Source organism: Somniosus microcephalus, unplaced genomic scaffold (assembly GCF_052327205.1).
Source record: "Somniosus microcephalus isolate GS21.2 unplaced genomic scaffold, FLI_Smic_1.0 unresolved_chr5, whole genome shotgun sequence".
Lineage (NCBI taxonomy): Eukaryota > Metazoa > Chordata > Chondrichthyes > Squaliformes > Somniosidae > Somniosus > Somniosus microcephalus.
Window position 1 is genome coordinate 8,648,877 of NW_028225183.1, and position 17,615 is coordinate 8,666,491.

The 17,615-nt window shown below is 47.5% G+C and overlaps 1 pseudogene; it reads right to left on the minus strand.

Moving 5' to 3' along the window:
• Positions 1-2,913: 2,913 nt before the first annotated feature.
• Positions 2,914-11,361, minus strand: LOC147087475 (putative G protein-coupled receptor 139; annotated as a pseudogene).
• Between the last annotated feature and the right edge of the window lie 6,254 nt (positions 11,362-17,615).

Genomic DNA, 17,615 nt, shown 5'->3' on the forward strand with positions numbered 1-17,615 from the left:
TGAAAAGTGTTACCTAATGCTTTATGTGTGTTAACCTAATTCCTGTCTCCACCGCTCTGTTTCTATTTGAATCTGCTTGTATTTGATTGTCTCAGTCTCTCTTTGTAAATTCATCAGTCGTGGTCTTTCTCAGTCTCATTACTTCAATTCTCTTTTAATTTCTATCTATCGCTGTACTGTTTCTCCTTTTATGTCACCCTTTAAGATATCATTCACTGTCTCACTCTGTAACTCTATGTTGCTGCATGTCTTCATAGAATCTTACTGAATAGAATAAGGCCATTCGGCCCATTATGCCTGTGCCGGCCCTTTGAAAGATCTCTCCAATTCCTTATCTCCTCTGCTCTTTCCCCATAGCCCTGCAATGTTCTCTCCTTAGATTATGTATCCAATACCATTTTGAATGTTACTATTGGATCTGCTTCCACCATCCTTTCAGTCAGTGCCTTCCAGGTCATAACACGTCCCCCACATTTCGCTACATTAAAAATTCCTCTCGTCTCACCTGTGATTCACTTACCTATTACTTTATTGGTCTTCTCTCTGTCCCTGCCTTCTTTTACTCCTTTTTCCATTTCTCTCCCTCTCACTCTGGCTCGTTCTCTCCTCTCTGTCCAAGTTTTTTTTTTATCTTTCCACCCGCCTACAACTCTTTATCTCTCTTTCTGTCTGCCTCTGAGTATCTCCGTGTCTCTGTCTGTCTCTCTCTTCCCTTTTACTCCTTATTTCCGTTTGCCTTTTCATCTCAGCCTTTAGGTACCATCCTGTTTGCCTCTCATTTTCTTTATTTATGTTTTGTCTATATCTTTCTTTCTATTACTAGTTGTGTCTCTTTCTATCTCTCTTCTCGCTCTGACATAATATATTTCGCTTTCTCTCCTTTCCATCTCTTGCATCTTTCTGTCGTTATTCCATCTCTCCCTTTACCCTCTATATCTTTCTCCCTCGTTTCTCTTTTCTTCTCATTTGATCTCTATTTTTGTGAGCCGTTCTGTGTTCTGTCACTCCATGCCCTCTTTTGTGCCTTTCTCTCTCTCTTCGGAACTCCTTTACTCAATCACTCTCTTCTTTATTCTCCCTGTGTCCTGTTTCTCTATTTACCATCTGTGCCTTCCTTTTTCTCCTTTTTTCCCTTTCTCTCTCTCTGTTCTATCTCAGTGTCACGGTTTCTCCCTACTTCTTCAGCTTTTCTTTACGGCAATTTACAGTGAACTTTAATTATTTGAGCACTGATTACATAACTGCATTACAAATTATTGCACGTTATTCGAAAATTATCATTGATAGCAATAAAAAGATTAACCCTATAATACGAAATTTGTGAATCAATATAAAGACACTATTAGCATCTGTTCAGACAGATATCAAGAAGTTATATCTGCCTACATAACAGTCGCCACACTGCAGAAGTAAATCATGGTGAAAAGTGTTTTGCCATATATTAATAAAAAAGGCACTGCACAAATTCATTTTTATTAATTATATTGTAAATTTATGGACTAAAAAATAAACTTTGCTCGTTTGGTACTGTGCTCTCCTGTTTTGTTTCTTTCTGTGTCTCGAGTTCTCTTTGATGCCAATATTTTGTCTATAATAACATAAGAACTAGGAGCAGCAGGAGGCCATGCAGCCCCTTGAGCCTGCGTCGCCATTCAATATGATCGTGGCTGAACTTTGTCATCAAATCCACTTTCCCGCCCTCTCCATATATCCCTTGATTCCATTAAAAACCCAAAATATATCAATCTCAGTCTTGATTATACTGAACAACTGAGCATCACAACCCTCTGGGGTAGAGAATTCCAAAGATTAACACCAGCTCAGTGAAGACATTTTTCCTCATCTCATTACTAAATGGCCGACCTGTTATTCTGAGACTGTGACCCCGAGTTCTAGGCGCTCAAGCCGGGGGAATAGCTTCTCAGCTTCTCCCCTGTTAAGCCCTCATATAATGTTATACTTTTCAATGGGATCATCTCTCATTATTCTATACCTCCAGAGATTATGATGTCATTCTACTCAATCTCTCATCGTAGGGCAGCCCTCTCTTTTTCCAGCAATCAGTTCAGTGAACCTTTGTTGAACCTCCTCTAAGGCAAATATATTCTTCCTTAAGTAAGGCGACTAAAATGAACACAGAACTTCAGGTGTGGTATCATCAAAACCCAATGTAATTGCAGCATTAATTCCTTACTCGCACACATCAAGCCCCTTGAAATAAATGCTAATATACAACAACCACTGGATTCCCTTTATCTACATTGCTATTTAAACACTGCAAACATTTCTAATAGGTATATAAAGCAAAAAAGAATACTTATACTTCAGATTAAGAGAGAGGGTGTTTTTTGAACAAGAGAAAGTTCAGAGAAATTGTTAGACAAATCGACAAATAAACGCAGAGAGGCAGAGTGAAAGTTAAACAGGAATAATACAGGCACACAAGGGCGATTACAAAGAGAGATACGTTAACCAAATGTTATTTTCTTTGTATGGTTTTCCGACGTGTATTTTTCCTCATTATATTTATCTCTTCCTATTTTTCTCCACAACAACTTTTGCCGGTTTTTTCTCTCTGCCTTCTCAGTGCTCCTACCCCTTTAATTTCTCCCACTCTCCCTCTTTCTATTCCGTTTCCTCTCGGTTTATCTCTATCCAATTCAACATCTACATCTCTTATTCTATGCTTCTTTACATATTTCGACTGGTCTCTTTCATTAACTTGTTTTCTCTGCAAGTCTATGCTCTGAAATCATTTTCACTTTCAAAAAAGTACAATATCCAAATCAGATTTCAGATAATTGCAGGGCTCTATGCTGCTAATATATAATGTAAATTCTGCCCAGTGAGGAGTGTAAGCAATGGACCAAGAAATAGGTTCCAGTGCTAGTGCCTGAAACCATTCAGCTCTTTCTATGATTTAATTAATTTAACAATTTAACAACGTGGGTATTTCACCACGTTCTTCAGCTCCTCTCTGAATTTAGCCTGTGTCAGGACATAAATACACGTGTTGGTGCAGGAACTGAGAAGATGAAGCATTATTGCTGTGTGTTCTGTGATATAAAGAGGGTCAGTGTACGAGTAATAAAACCGAATATCTGCAATTCGCGTATAAATATTATACAAAACCTGGGTCACCCATAACAATATAAAACTGCCGGTTATACTGAAGAGTAAAACAATGGATTTCCTTCGGTTCTCCATCTCTGGGTCCTTGTGATTCTCTCCATCGCTGCAGCCCCGGAGCCCCTTGCGGACTCGACTGGCCGCTAAAATACGTCTGACCGTCAGAACATTGAGCAGCAAAATCAGAACGAATGGAACACAAGGGGTTAAAATGAGTTGAAACAACTCAAATGCTCCACATAACGGGGACGTATAGAAGCTCGGTTCAGGGACACAATACCAGTGAACATTATCAACTATATATTCAGCTTCATATTTGAAGTACCAGGGGACAGATTCCAAACTGCCCAGCACATTCACTGCCCCGATAACCACTGCCGCCGTTTTCTCGGTGCAATATTTTGCTTTCAGCTTCTCACAACAAATGGCCACAAATCGATCAAACGTGAAAGCGACTGTAAGCCAAACAGAAACCGTGGTATTTGAAATAATCAGTATGTAAATAAATCTACACACGGGAGTAATGTTCAGGAATAAATATGGGAAATAAATCTGACCAAACCACTTCAATATGGGATCAGAGAATTACGGCCAGGAGATCAGCCGCTGCCATTCCCACCAGGTAACGGGTGATACACCTGGAGAGGCCGCACTTTCCTCGGGACAGGATCACAATTGCCACCAAGTTAACTGTAAGAGAGAGAGAACGAAGCAGAGAAATTACTGATCAGGCCTGGAGCCAAAGAAGCAGCATGACAGGATCTGGGCTGAAATTTCCAGCTTTGTTGCTGCATCGAACGGTGGAAACTGATTCGTGGACCTGGGCCGCGCTTCCGGGCAGAGAAATGTTTTAAATACAATTATCGTTAATCAATTTGCGAAATGGGTAAAATATGTGAATCATTTGGGCACCGGATTCACTGGAAGGGCCGAGTGAGGGTGCCGTGCCAGTGGGGAATGGAAATTGGATTTGAGGAGCGGGAATCGAAATGGTTATATCCGGAATAACAACAGAAAATGCTGGAAAAACTCAGCAAGTCAGGCAACATCCGTGGAGAGAAATTTGAGTTGACGTTTCGGGTTTGACCCTTCTTCAAAACTGGAGAGAAAAGGAACTAGATCGAAGGCAGGGCTGCGATCGGACAAAAGAATAAAAGAACCAAAAGAAGTAAAAGAGATTAGAAGCTAGACGAGATGGTAATAGGCTGTGATTAGGTGTAAAGTGTACTGGCAGGGCAAAAGATAGCTGCCAGGTGTGAGAGAGAAACAAAAGGAAAGGAGGGGGGGGGGAAAGGAAAGGAGTGGAAAAATATAAGTGAAAATGAAATAGGGGCCGAGGTTATGATCTGAAATTGTTGAACTCGATATTGAGACCGGAAGGCTGCAGACTGCCTAATTGGGTGACCGCTTTGCGGAACACCTCCGTTCAGTCCGTAAGGGTGACCCCGAGCTTCCGGTCGCCTGTCATTTCAATTCACCGCTCCATTCCCACTCAGACCTCACCGTCCTTGGCCTCTTGTACTGTTCCACGGAAGCTCAACGTAAACTCGAGGAACAGCACCTCATCTTCCGATTAGGCAGTCTGCAGCCTTCCGGTCTCAATATCGAGTTCAACAATTTCAGATCATAACCTCGGCCCCTATTTCATTTTCACTTATATTTTTCCACTCCTTTCCTTTCCCCCCCCCCTCCTTTCCTTTTGTTTCTCTCTCACACCTGGCAGCTATCTTTTGCCCTGCCAGTACACTTTACACCTAATCACAGCCTATTACCATCTCGTCTAGCTTCTAATCTCTTTTACTTCTTTTGGTTCTTTTATTCTTTTGTCCGATCGCAGCCCTGCCTTCGATCTAGTTCCTTTTCTCTCCAGTTTTGAAGAAGGGTCAAACCCGAAACGTCAACTCAAATTTCTCTCCACGGATGTTGCCTGACTTGCTGAGTTTTTCCAGCATTTTCTGTTGTTATTTCGGATTTCCAACATCTACAGTATTTTGCTATGGTTATATCCGGATTTGGCCTCCCGATTGAAGGCCGGGCAGGTTTTGGGAGAGGGGAACGTGAAGGTGGTCTGTTGCTTTGGGTCAAGAGAGCCGAAAGGGGCTGGCTCTAAATGGGAAATGCCGAGAGCCATGGCGGTGAATTTGAGGCTTCGGATTGGTTTGGAAGAGGAAGCTGGAGGCCGAGCCAGTGAGTGAGATTGCGATGGAGGCAAGGAAAAGGACATGTGGGAGCTGGAGGGTAGTCAGGAACAGAGAGTCTGGGAAAGTGGGCAAACTCTAGCAACGGATGAGGAGACATAGTATTCAATGCAGGGGGGAGAGGCTGGGATTCACAGGGATAGACTGCAGCAGAGTGATTGTAGACATTAAGGTATAGGTACCAGTAACACAACTCAATTAATCCTTTGAAACATTAATTTATGTGATTAATGTTGTCAGCTCCTTGTGTATAACATGTGGACATATAATTTACTCAGCACATTCAGTTACATCAATTCAAATTCAACTATATCAGTTACATAAAACTCATTTTTTATTGAATTCGGCTGATGCACAGCTTTTAAAATCCACTATTCTAATAATCCATTATGATCAATAAATAATGGAAACTATATTTGAAATAAATTTGTATTATGTGCATGTATAAGCCATAAAGTAACGAAAAAAATAATCACCAGAACAGACGGTGGCTCTCATGGATAAACACAGAGAAGTGGGAATACAAGGAAATTCTCACCCAATCTGACCACACCCGAATAACACCCTGAAGTAACATTTACTTTTAATGGTACTCGAACTTTCAGTAGCTCTTTCTCACTTGCGCACAAACATTTCCTTCTCGCTGTCATTCTCCCTCTCTCTTCCTCTATCTTTCTGCACTGTCTGTGCTCTCTGCGCCAAATCTCTTTGTGAGATCCGATTCAATCGTAACATCCTACGACTGCATTCTGCACACCATCTTCGTGCTATGTGATGCTATCCTCAGGGTCAGTTTGTTCAATGGGGAAGCCTCTGTGAATAATTAATGTCTCTACAGTTGATCCAAATCTCCTCCAGGCAGAAATCACAATAATTGAAGACACCCTCCTGTAATTATAAAGTACAGTGTTAGATGGCACGATTGCACAAGTAACAAAACGCCAACCTCACCGCCGCTGTGTATAATCTGCAGATCAATAAAAGGGCTCATGTTTCCAACAGATAGAAGTGCAACCTGATACAACATAACCTGAAGATATTAATGTTTACAATGAAGTCCAGTGACATTCAGTGAATCCATCCATTCTAAAGCAGAGAAGGAGATGCGAATGTGTCAGCAACAAATGCAGTTCAGTCGCCAGACCTCTGATGTGACGTCAGATACACACACAGTGAAATAATATTTCATAACAGTGATAACCAATACACACACTGAAATCATAATTAATCTCTGAAGTTTTATTAGGAAGGGAGGAGATTGCGCTGCCTCCTTGTAACACTGAGACTGGGAGCTGTCTCATTATCAATCACTGAATAAACATTTACAAAAAAATATTCCAGGCTACAAGACCGAAAGAGCAGGGAGACCGGACACTCCATTCTTCCACTGGTTGAAGTGAAGGGACTGCGAGTAAAACATTACCAAGTGAAGGAGCACAGTTAGCACCGATTTATATCATTAACAGCAAAGGTAACTGCTTACCAGTAACTCCAACGGCTGCAAGAACAGGATAGTAAATGTCTTCTATCTGATAGATTACTGGATATCCCATTTCTGTGAGAAGCGGCGACTTCTGTTGGAGTGGAACCCACAGCTCTGGCAGGCTCTCTGAGCTGATCCAGTCCAATGGGCCCTGATTTATACCGAGGATAAGTCTCCACTGACACTGACAAGTTATACCCCTTATCATTGCTATTAATTACAGTCACTTGAACAAACACATTGGGCGGGATTTTGCTACGGTGGGCGGGTTGGGGTTGGGGTCGTGTTCCCCACATTTCGGGCTGGATTTTCCTAAATTCGTGTCTGCTGGTCCCGACTCCGTCCCGCCTCCAGGAGGCGGGATAGGCCCTTAATGCCCTGAACAAGCCCTCAATTGGCTCTATAATCCCAACTGGCTTGAGGAGTAGCAGCTGCAGCTCAAGCATTAAATGGCAGATTTGAACAGGCTTTAATTGCAGGTGGCATAACTTTGCTCTCACAGGTCTGGGGGATCTTTCAGAAGGCTTCCCAAAGCTCTGGAAGTTTGCAGCCTGACAACCATCTCCAGTGTGACCTCCTGGGAAACCCCTCTCGCCACCTTCACTGAGCGCTTCCTCAACTGAGGCATCTACCAGAAGCATGGGAGCATTTTTTGGCCTGCCCTTCTGGATATTACATGAGGGCGCCTAACAGCAGCAGCAACAACAGTTGCGCCAAGCTGCTGCTGCCCCACCTGAGGATGCACAGGCCAGAAGGGGCCAGCGCATGGAAATCAGTCGGCGCAGGAAATACCCCCCAAGCAGGGTCTACAGATGCAGGGTCAGCTACCTCGACATGTCGCAGCGGGAGTGCCAAAGGCGGCTCCGACTTTCGCGAGAGATAGTGGCTGACATCTGCGCAATGCTGCAGCAAGACCTGGAGCCCAGAGGAGCAGCTGGACACCCCTTATCAGTGGCCATCAAAGTCACGATCGCACTCAACTTTTTTGCCTCAGGCTCATTCCGGGGATCAGCAGCAGCCATCAGCGGCATCTCACAGGCGGCCGCACACACCTGCATCAAGCAGGTAACCGATGCACTCTTTGCCATCGCGCACAATCACATCCATTTCACCAACGATCTAGCAAGTGTCATGGCGAGAGCGGATGGATTTGCGAATCTTGCAGGCTTTCCAAGCGTGCAGGGCATCGTTGATTGCACACATGTGGCCCTTAAGGCTCCCCATCGCAATCCTGGTATATTTGTCAACCGCAAGGGCTTCCACTTCCTGAACGTTCAGCTGGTGTGTAACCACAAGAAGGAAATTTTGCATGTTTGTGCCAAGTACCCTGGCAGTTGCCATGACTCCCTCATACTGCGCCAGTCTACTGTGCCTCCGCTATTCAGTCCGCCAGACCAACTTAACAGATGGCTTCTTGGAGACAAGGGCTATCCCTTGAGGACGTGGCTACTGACGCCGCTGAGGAGCCCATCCAACGCAGCTGAGGAGAACTACAACTCCAGCCACCTTTCCACCAGAGCCATGATCGAGCAGACCATTGGTCTGCTAAAGATGCGCTTCAGATGCCTGGATAGATCAGGTGGAGCCCTGCAATACTCAGCAGCCAGGGTCTCCAGAATCGTTGTGGTTTGCTGTGTGCTTCACAACATGGCACAGCGTCGTTGCTTGCAGATGGCCGAGAACCAAGTGGCTCCTGACATATCCTCCTCAGATGAGGAGGAGGAGGAGGGGGAGGAGGAGAGCGAAGATGAACATCTTGCAGAGGCTCATCAACCAGCGGCAGCAGTGCATGAGAAGATTGGTGGCCGGCATGCAAGGGACGCGCTCATAGTGGCCAGATTTGCTGAGCCTCGCCCTTGAGGGACTAGTGCCTCGCATCCTTTTACCTGAGCACCGACAATAGCCAGGGAGCAGCTGAGTTCTAGCGATGTGACCACCATGCTGACCTCAAAGTGAAAGTCCCATTCGCGAAATGACACACGCCACAACTACAGCAGTAGCCAACAGATGTTTTAATCACATTATTCTGATGGCTTTCAACCATAACACATTAAATTCCATCCAAGTGTCTACCCTTGTGACTATTTGTGCAGTTTATTTCTCTTATGCGTGCTCCTACATAGTGGTACCCCAGTGGCATCAGCAGATGTGGAGGCCCCTTGCTCACTTCCTTGCTGCTCCTGTCTGGACACCTTTGGCGGGCGTCCTCTGGGTCTGCGAGCCTGTAAGGGCTGTGCAGCAGTCTGCTGCTCCTGCGGCTCTGCAGGGGTTGAGACGCCGATTTCACTTGGGTGCTGACTCAGGTGGAGCTCTGACCGAGGACTTGTCAGTGGCATGGAAATTTGAGCGCTGGGAGAGGAGCCCCACCTCCTTGTTCGCTGCCACCATCATCCCTCTCATGGGTCAGGTCCCCCTCAGCACTTGCAAGTGGCGAGAGAGCACCTTGCTGCACATCAGGGGAGCCATGGGGACCCGTGTCGGGACAGGCAGTCCTTCTCAGAGGGACTGCCATGAAGGTCTGGTTTCTCCGTTCAATAGCTGCACATTGCTCCTCCAGAGATGTCAGTCTAGTCTGAACACTCACCATGTTTTCAACACTCGCGTGACGTATCTCCTCCATGGCCGTAGCCAGCCTTTCCACAGAGGTTGCCATCCTTTCCGTGGAAATGCCTTGATGCGCCAATGACCCCACAAAGGCTCTGCTCGCGTTAGCGGTGGACTCCTCCATTCGCTCCGCACTCACAGCAGCCCTGGAGGCAAAACCTGCCAGAGACTCCTGCATATTTTCCTGGAGTGCTATCACCGCGGATACTGTGGATCGACCCAGAGGCAGAGGGTCGACATGCAGCTGAGCCGAGCTGGGAGAGTGCTGCGCCCTCCGACTAGGCCTCTCCACTGCTGTCCCTGTCTCCACCATCTGCTGAGGCTCACTTGTGAGCTGTGATACACCAGGTGACGACACTACTCTATGTCCCGAAGGTCCCACCGAGGTGTCAGATTCCGCGCTGGTGCTGGGTGCTTTGCCTTCTGCTGACGCTGCGCCCTCAGAGGTTGCAGCTTCCTCTGAGGAGTCTCGTAGCTGAGGCTGAACCTCCTCCTGCGTCCTGGAGATGGGAGCTTGCGATGGACCTGTGGGGGAGTAAAGGAAAGTGTCAGAGATGAGAGGCCAGGGTTACCTGCACAGTGCTTATTGCAGATGATCAGAGGTCCATCTGTTAGAGCTTCCAAGTCATTATCAGCGAGTCATGCAATGCAATTGAGAGAGTTGGAAAACTCTTCTGTCACCAGCTTGCTCTGCTGCACCGGTCTCTCCGTCCCCCACTTGTGTGTCGTCCTGGACTCCGATGATCTCCAGGACCGCCTCCTCCCATGGGGTCAGCTGGGCTAAGGAGGCTGCCCCTCCCCCTGGCTTGGCTCGCTCTGCTCGGTTGTCAGCTCTCTTTTCCTGCAATGGGGGAGACAAGTGGGGTTTGAGCGAGAATGAATGAGTGAGTGTAGAGAATCGATGGCATAGATGCTTAGAAGGAGAGAAAGATGGAGTGAGATGGCAAGACCAAGGGCCCTCCCTATGTGATGTATGTTGCTTTCATAGCATGACAGTGATAGGGAGTGTGAGGGCTGCATAGTCCATTAGTTAGGTGAATGTGATCATAGAGAGCGAGGGAGTGGGAAAGGGTGCATGGATGTCAGTGCCAAGTGGGATGTGGAGGAAGAGATTGGTAAAGCTGAGAGCTGGCGAGGAAAGGCAATGGGGATCAGATTAAGAGTGATGGGAACATCATACTCACTTTTCCAGTGCGCAGAAGGTCATGGAAGCGTTTGCGACATTGTCTCCATGTTCTGATGGTATTGCTGGTGTCGTTCACTTGCTCTGCCACCCTCAGCCACAGAGCCTTGGTTTGCTTCTTCCTCCCCGAGGAGGGGAAGAGCACCTCCCTGCTCTTTTTCGCTCCCTCCACCAATGCCTGGAGGGCTGCCTCGTCAAATCTGGGGGATGCCTTCCTCCGACGTGTCGCCATGACTGATGATGTTCGAAGCAGCTGCTTGGGCGAGAAGCTTGGCAGTCTGCTGAAGTCAGGAAGGCTTGTGGAAGCCCTTAAATGAAGCAGCAGTGATGATGTCACGTGAAAAGCTCTCAGGCTAGGGGTTCCCATTCGTGGGGAATCAATTGGGCTATTAAATCAAAATTGCATCAGTTAGAGCTTCCAAGTCATTTGTGGGATTTTGCTATGGGGGCGGGTTTCCCACACGAATTCTGCACGATGTGGGAAATTGATGCAATTTTGATTTAACAGCCCAATTGATTCCCCACTTGTGGGAACCCCTAGCCAGAGAGCTATTAAGTTATGAAGTTATGAAGATCGCCTCTGATTTGCAGGCAGCATGGCGGTTAGCACTGTTGTATCACAGCGCTAGAGACCCGGGTTCGAATCCGGCCTCGGGTGACTGTCTCTGTGGAGTTTACACATTCTCACCATGTTTGCGTGGATGTGCACGTTGATTGGCTATGATAAATTGGCCCTGGCAGCTGCTGCTGCCATCATCAGTCATGGCGACACATCGGAGTAAGGTGTGACGAGGCAGCCAATCAACCTAACCCGCCCATCTTTGGACTGTGGGAGGAAACCGGAGCCCCCGGAGAAAACCCACGCAAACATGGGGAGAATGTGCAAACTCCACACAGACAGTCACAGTCAGCTGAGGCCGGATTCGATCCCGGGTCCCTGGCTTTGTAAGGCAACAGTGCTAACCACTATGCCACCGTGCTGCCTGGAACATTGGGGACGGAAGTCGGATGGGAATGGATTCGGCCTCCTTACTGGGGCTTAGGGTGCCGCTTTCCCGCTTTGGGAACTGAGTTGGGGTCGGCAAATGGCCTTGTGCATTGTCTGAAACATTGGTTACTGAGTTGTCAAGGTAGGAAATCATAAACCAAAAGGGCAACTCATTAACTGAAACTTGAACATCGACAACTGGTTAACCAAAAGTCAGAGCGACAAATGATAAACCAAGGAGGCAACTCAGTAACTGAAATTTCATCGTGGCAACTGGGTAACCAAAGTTACAAGTCGTAAACTGAAATTTCAAGGAGGCAACTCAGTCACTGAATTTTGGACATCGACAACTGGATAACCAAAAGTTAGAGGGACAAATGAGTAACCAAAGAGCCAACTCATTAACTGAAATTGCAAAGTGGCAACTGGTGAACCAAAGATACAAGTCGTAAACTGAAATTTCAAGGAGGCAACTCACTAACTGAATTTTGAACATCGACAACTGGTTAACCAAAAGTCACAGTGACAAATGAGTAACCAAAGTGCCAACTCATTAACTGATTACTTGGCATTCACATTGGGGACGGAAGTCCGATGGGAATGGATTCAGCCGCCTTACCGAGGCTTCGGGTGCTCCTTTCCCGCTTGGGGAACCGAATTGGGGTCGTCAAATGGCCTTGTGCATTGTCTGAAACACTGGTTAATGAGTTGTCAAGGTAGCAAATCATAAACCAAAAGGGCAACTCATTAACTGAAATTTGAACATCGACAACTGGTTAACCAAAAGTCAGAGCGACAAATGATTAACCAAGGAGGCAACTCAGTAACTGAAATTTCAATGTGGCAACTGGATAACCAAAGGGACAACTCGATAACTCAAGTTTCAAGGAGGCAACTCAGTAACTGAATATTGGGCATTCAAATTGGGGGCCGTCGTCCGATGGGAATGGATTCAGCCGCCTTACCGGGGCTTCGGGTGCTGCTTTCCCGCTTGGGGAACCGAGTTGGGGTCATCAAATGGCCCTGTGCATTGTCTGAAACACTGGTTAATGAGTTGTCAAGGTAGGAAATCATAGACCAAAGAGGCAACTCATTAACTGAATATTGAACATCGACAACTGGTTAACCAAAAGTCAGAGCGACAAATGATAAACCAAAAGGGCAACTCATTAAATGAATACTTGGCATTCACATTGGGGACGGAAGTCCTATGGGAATGGATTCGGCCGCCTTACCGGGCTTCGGTTGCTGCTTTCCCGCTTGGCGAACCGAGTTGGGGTCGTAAAATGGCCTTGTGCAGTTTCTGAAACACTGGTTAATGAGTTGTCAAGGTAGGAAATCATAAACCAAAAGGGCAACTCATTAACTGAAATTTGAACATCGAGAACTGGGTAACCAAAAGTCAGAGCGACAAATGATTAACCAAGGAGGCAACTCATTAACTGAATACTTGGCATTCACATTGGGGACGGAAGTCTGGATGGGAATGTATTCAGCCGCCTTACCGGGGCTTTGGGTGCTCCTTTCCCTTGGGGAACGTTGGGGTCGTCAAATGGCCTTGTGTGCATTTTCTGAAACAAGGGTGGCGTTCGACCGGGCAAGCCAAGACAAGTCGAATGGTGGCAAAACCGCCTCGCTCCGCTGCGTGAGTGCCGAGATATGAGCTTTCAAAGTGGGGCCGGGGGTCGGATCTCAGCTAGCGGGAAAAAAATCGCCAAAAGCCGACCGAAATAAAAAATTAAAATTTGGACGTCGGCCGAGGTGTCATTCGAATGGGCAAGCGAAGCCGAGTCTAGCGCTGTGAAAACCGCTTCAATCCGCTGCGTGAGTGCGGAGATATGAGCTTTCAAAGTGGGGCCGGGGGTCGGATCTCACCAGGCCGGGAAAAAAATGGCCGATGCGGCCGAAATAAAAAACATTTTTTCGGACGTCGGCCGAGGTGTCATTCGAATGGGCAAGCGAAGCCGAGTCTAGCGCTGTGAAAACCGCTTCAATCCGCTGCGTGGGTGCCGAGATATGAGCTTTCAAATTGGGGCCGGGGGTCGGATCTCAGCTAGCTAGGAATAAAATCGCCGAAAACGTCCGAAATAAAAAAAAACTTTTTGGAAGTCGGCCGAGGTGTCATTCGAATGGGCAAGCGAAGCCGAGTCTAACGCTGTGAAAACCGCTTCAATCCGCTGCGTGAGTGCGGAGATATGAGATTTCAAAGTGGGGCCGGGGGTCGGTTCTCAGCTAGCCGGGAAAAAAATCGCCGAAAACGGCCGAAATAAAAAAAAAAAATTTGGACGTCGGCCGAGGTGTCATTCGAATGGGCAAGCGAAGCCGCGTCTAGCGCTGTGAAAACCGCTTCAACCCGCTGCGTGAGTGCCGAGATATGAGCTTTCAAAGAGGGGCCGGGGTTCGGATCTCACCCGGCCGGGAAAAAAATGGCCGATGCGGCCGAAATAAAAATAAAAAATTTGGACGTCGGCCGATGTGTCATTCGAATGGGCAAGCGAAGCCGAGTCTAGCGCTGTGAAAACCGCTTCGATCCGCTGCGTGAGTGCGGAGATATGGCCGTTCAAAGTGGGGCCGGAAGTACGGAAGGAGAAAGATTTGACCGGCTGTGGACGAAAAAAGTGCCGGTGGTCGGTCACAAAAGTCCAATCCGTCCCGCTGATTTGACACTTGTCATTTCTGGCAGGGGGGATTGGCGGGGTACCTGGAGATTGGTAGGAGGTGGTTTCTCGAGTCTTGGTCTGTTTTCCAGATTATTGTCTAGGGCCTCCAGTTCTGCAGAGACCGACCCGGGCTGCCGTCCAACCGACTTTTAACCCTTTTTGGGTGGAAATTTATTTCCATTTTTAACCAATTTTCGGGTTTTTGGTCGGGCTTAAAAACGGCAGCCTGACGCCCGGCAGAGGCCGGGGCTTCGGCTCCCTTGCGTAAGGGACCGTATACGAAACGATTAAAGCCGAAAAATCCGAGTTCAGAGCGGGAAAATTTATTCCCGAAATCGGCCGAAAAATTAAAAAATTCTCCTTTTCCGCCAAGAAGGGCGGCATTCGAACGGGCACGGGAAGCCGCGTCGAACGGTGTAAAAACGGCTTGGCTCCGACGCGGGAGTGCGGAGATATGGCCATTCAAATTTGTACTGGAAGTACAGAAGGGAAAAGATTTGACCGCCTTTTGCGGGCCTCGGGTGATGCTTTCCGGCTTGGGAAAGTGAGTTGCTCCCGGCAAATTGACATGTGCATTTAACGATTTCGAGACATGATTAACCAAAACACGGAAGTCCAATGGGAAAAGATTCGGGCCCTTTAAGCGGGCCTCCCGTGATGCTTTCCGGCTTGAGAAAGTGAGTTGCTCCTGGCAAATTGACATGTGCATTTAACGATTTCGAGACATGATTAACCAAGGTGTGGAGATGCCGGAGTTGGACTGGGGTGGACAAATGTAAGAAGTCACACAACACCAGGTTATAGTCCAACAGCTTTATTTGAAATCACAAGCTTTCGGAGCGCTGCTCCTTCTTCAGGTGAAGTGGAGAAATGCATAAAGACACAGCTTATATAGTCAGAGAATCATGTCAGATGTTTACAGGTAACCTTTCCAATTGCCATTTATCACACCTCGGCAGAGAGATAATCACAGCAGTCAAAGGTGTGAATGGTGTCCAAACAGGTCAGTCAGGGAAACATTACATCAAAGAACAATGAGGTGGGGTCACAAGGGGTCAAATATTGCAGATGCTGGGGTCTGTATGAAAAACAAAAAAACAGACAAAAAACATTTTTTTTGGCTGGAAATCACAGCAGGTCCGGTCGCATCTGTGTAGAGAGAACAAGCCAATGTCGACTCGAGTCTGGATGACCCTGCATCAGGTGGGGTTACATGTAGCGTGACATGAACCCAAGATCTCGGTTGAGGCCATCCTCATGGGTGCGGAACTTGGCTATCAGTTTCTGCTCGACGATTTTGCGTTGTCGTGTGTCTCAAAGGCCACCTTGGAGAATGCTTACCCGAAGATCGGAGGCTGAATGTCCTTGACTGCTGAAGTGTTCCCCGATTGGGAGGGAACACTCCTGCCTGGTGATTGTTGCGCGGTGTCCGTTCATCCGTTGTCGCAGTGTCTGCATGGTCTCGCCGATGTACCATCCTTTCCTGCAATGTATGAGTTAGACAACGTTGGCCGAGTCACATGAGTATGTACCATGTACCTGATGGGTGGTGTCCTCACGTGTGATGATGGTATCTGTGTTGATGATCTGGCATGTCTTGCAGAGGTTGCTGTGGCAGGGTTGTGTGGTGTCGTGGTCGCTGTTCTCCTGAAAGCTAGGTAATTTGCTGCGAACGATGGTCTGTTTGAGGTTAGGCGGCTGTTTGAAAGCGAGTAGTGGAGGCGTGGGGATGGCCTTAGCGAGGTGTTCGTCGTCATCGATGACATGTTGAAGGCTGCGAAGAACATGGCGTAGTTTCTCCGCTCCGGGGAAGTACTGGACGAGGAAGGGTACTCTGTTGGTTGTGTCCCGTGTTTGTCTTCTGAGGAGGTCTATGTGATTTTTCGCTGTGGCCCATCGGAACTGTCGATCGACGAGTCGAGCATCATATCCCGTTCTTACAAGGGCGTCTTTCAGTGTCTGTAGGTGTCCATCGCGTTCCTCCTTGTCTGAGCAGATCCTGTGTATTCGCAGGGCTTGTCCATAGGGGATGGCTTCTTTAACGTGGTTAGGGTGGAAGCTGGAGAAGTGAAGCTTCGTGAGGTTGTCCGTGGGCTTGCGGTAGAGTGAAGTGCTGAGGTGTCCGTCTTTGATGGAGATTCGTGTGTCCAGGAATGAGACTGTTTCTGAGGAGTAGTCCATGGTGAGTTTGATGGTGGGATGGAACTTGTTGATGTTATCGTGTAGTCTTTTCAGTGATTCTTCGCCGTGGGTCCATAGGAAGAAAATGTCGTCGATGTATCTGGTGTATAGCGTTGGTTGGAGATCCTGTGTAGCGAAGAAGTCTTGCTCGAACTTGTGCATGAAGATGTTTGCGTATTGGGGTATAGGTTACCTGTAAACATCTGACATGATTCTCTGACTATATAAGCTGTGTCTTTATGCATTTCTCCACTTCACCTGAAGAAGGAGCAGCGCTCCGAAAGCTTGTGATTTCAAATAAAGCTGTTGGACTATAACCTGGTGTTGTGTGACTTCTTACGTGATTAACCAAAACACGGAAGTCCGATGGGAAAAGATTCGGGCCCTTTAAGCGGGCCTCGGATGATGCTTTCCGGCTTGGGGAAGTGAGTTGCTCCCGCCAAATTGACATGTGTCATTTCTGGCAAGTGTCTCCGAACATAGTTTATGAGTTGGAGTTCGGGAAATCATTAACCAAGACGGAAGTCCCGATGAAGAAAAAAAAAAGGGCCATTTGCGGCGATTTGGGTGCTCCTGGTCGGATAGAGGTGGCCGTTTGACCCGCTGATTTGACACTTGTCATTTCTAGCAGGGGGGGTTGGCGGGGTACCTGGAGAATGGTAGGAGGTGGTTTTTCGAGACTTGGTCTGTTTTCCAGATTAATGTCTAGGGCCTCCAGGTCTGCAGAGACCAACCCGGGCTGCCGTCCAACCGACTTTTAACCCTTTTTGGGTGGAAATTTATTTCCATTTTTAACCAATTTTCGGGTTTTTGGTCGGGCTTAAAAAATGGCAGCCTGACGCCTGGCAGAGGCCGGGGCTTCGGCTCCCCTTGTGTAAGGGACCGTATTCGACCCGATTAAGCCCAGAAAATGGATCCAAATGTCGGCCGACCACGTAAGCTTGCTGGGGAGAGAGACTAAGTGCCGGGCTGGGCACCTCATTAACCAGTGAAAAGTTAAGGCTGCTGGAGAGACTAAGTCCGAGCCTGGGCACATCATTAACCATAAATGAAAAAGGCGAGGCCGAGTCTGGAGCATGGCTAACTGATTAACCAAATTGGCAAGGCCCGGGCTGAAAGTGAGCGAGTGACCCGTGGCCAGGGAGCTGGATGGCGGGAGAGAGTCTAACCCCCAAAATATGGAAGTCCG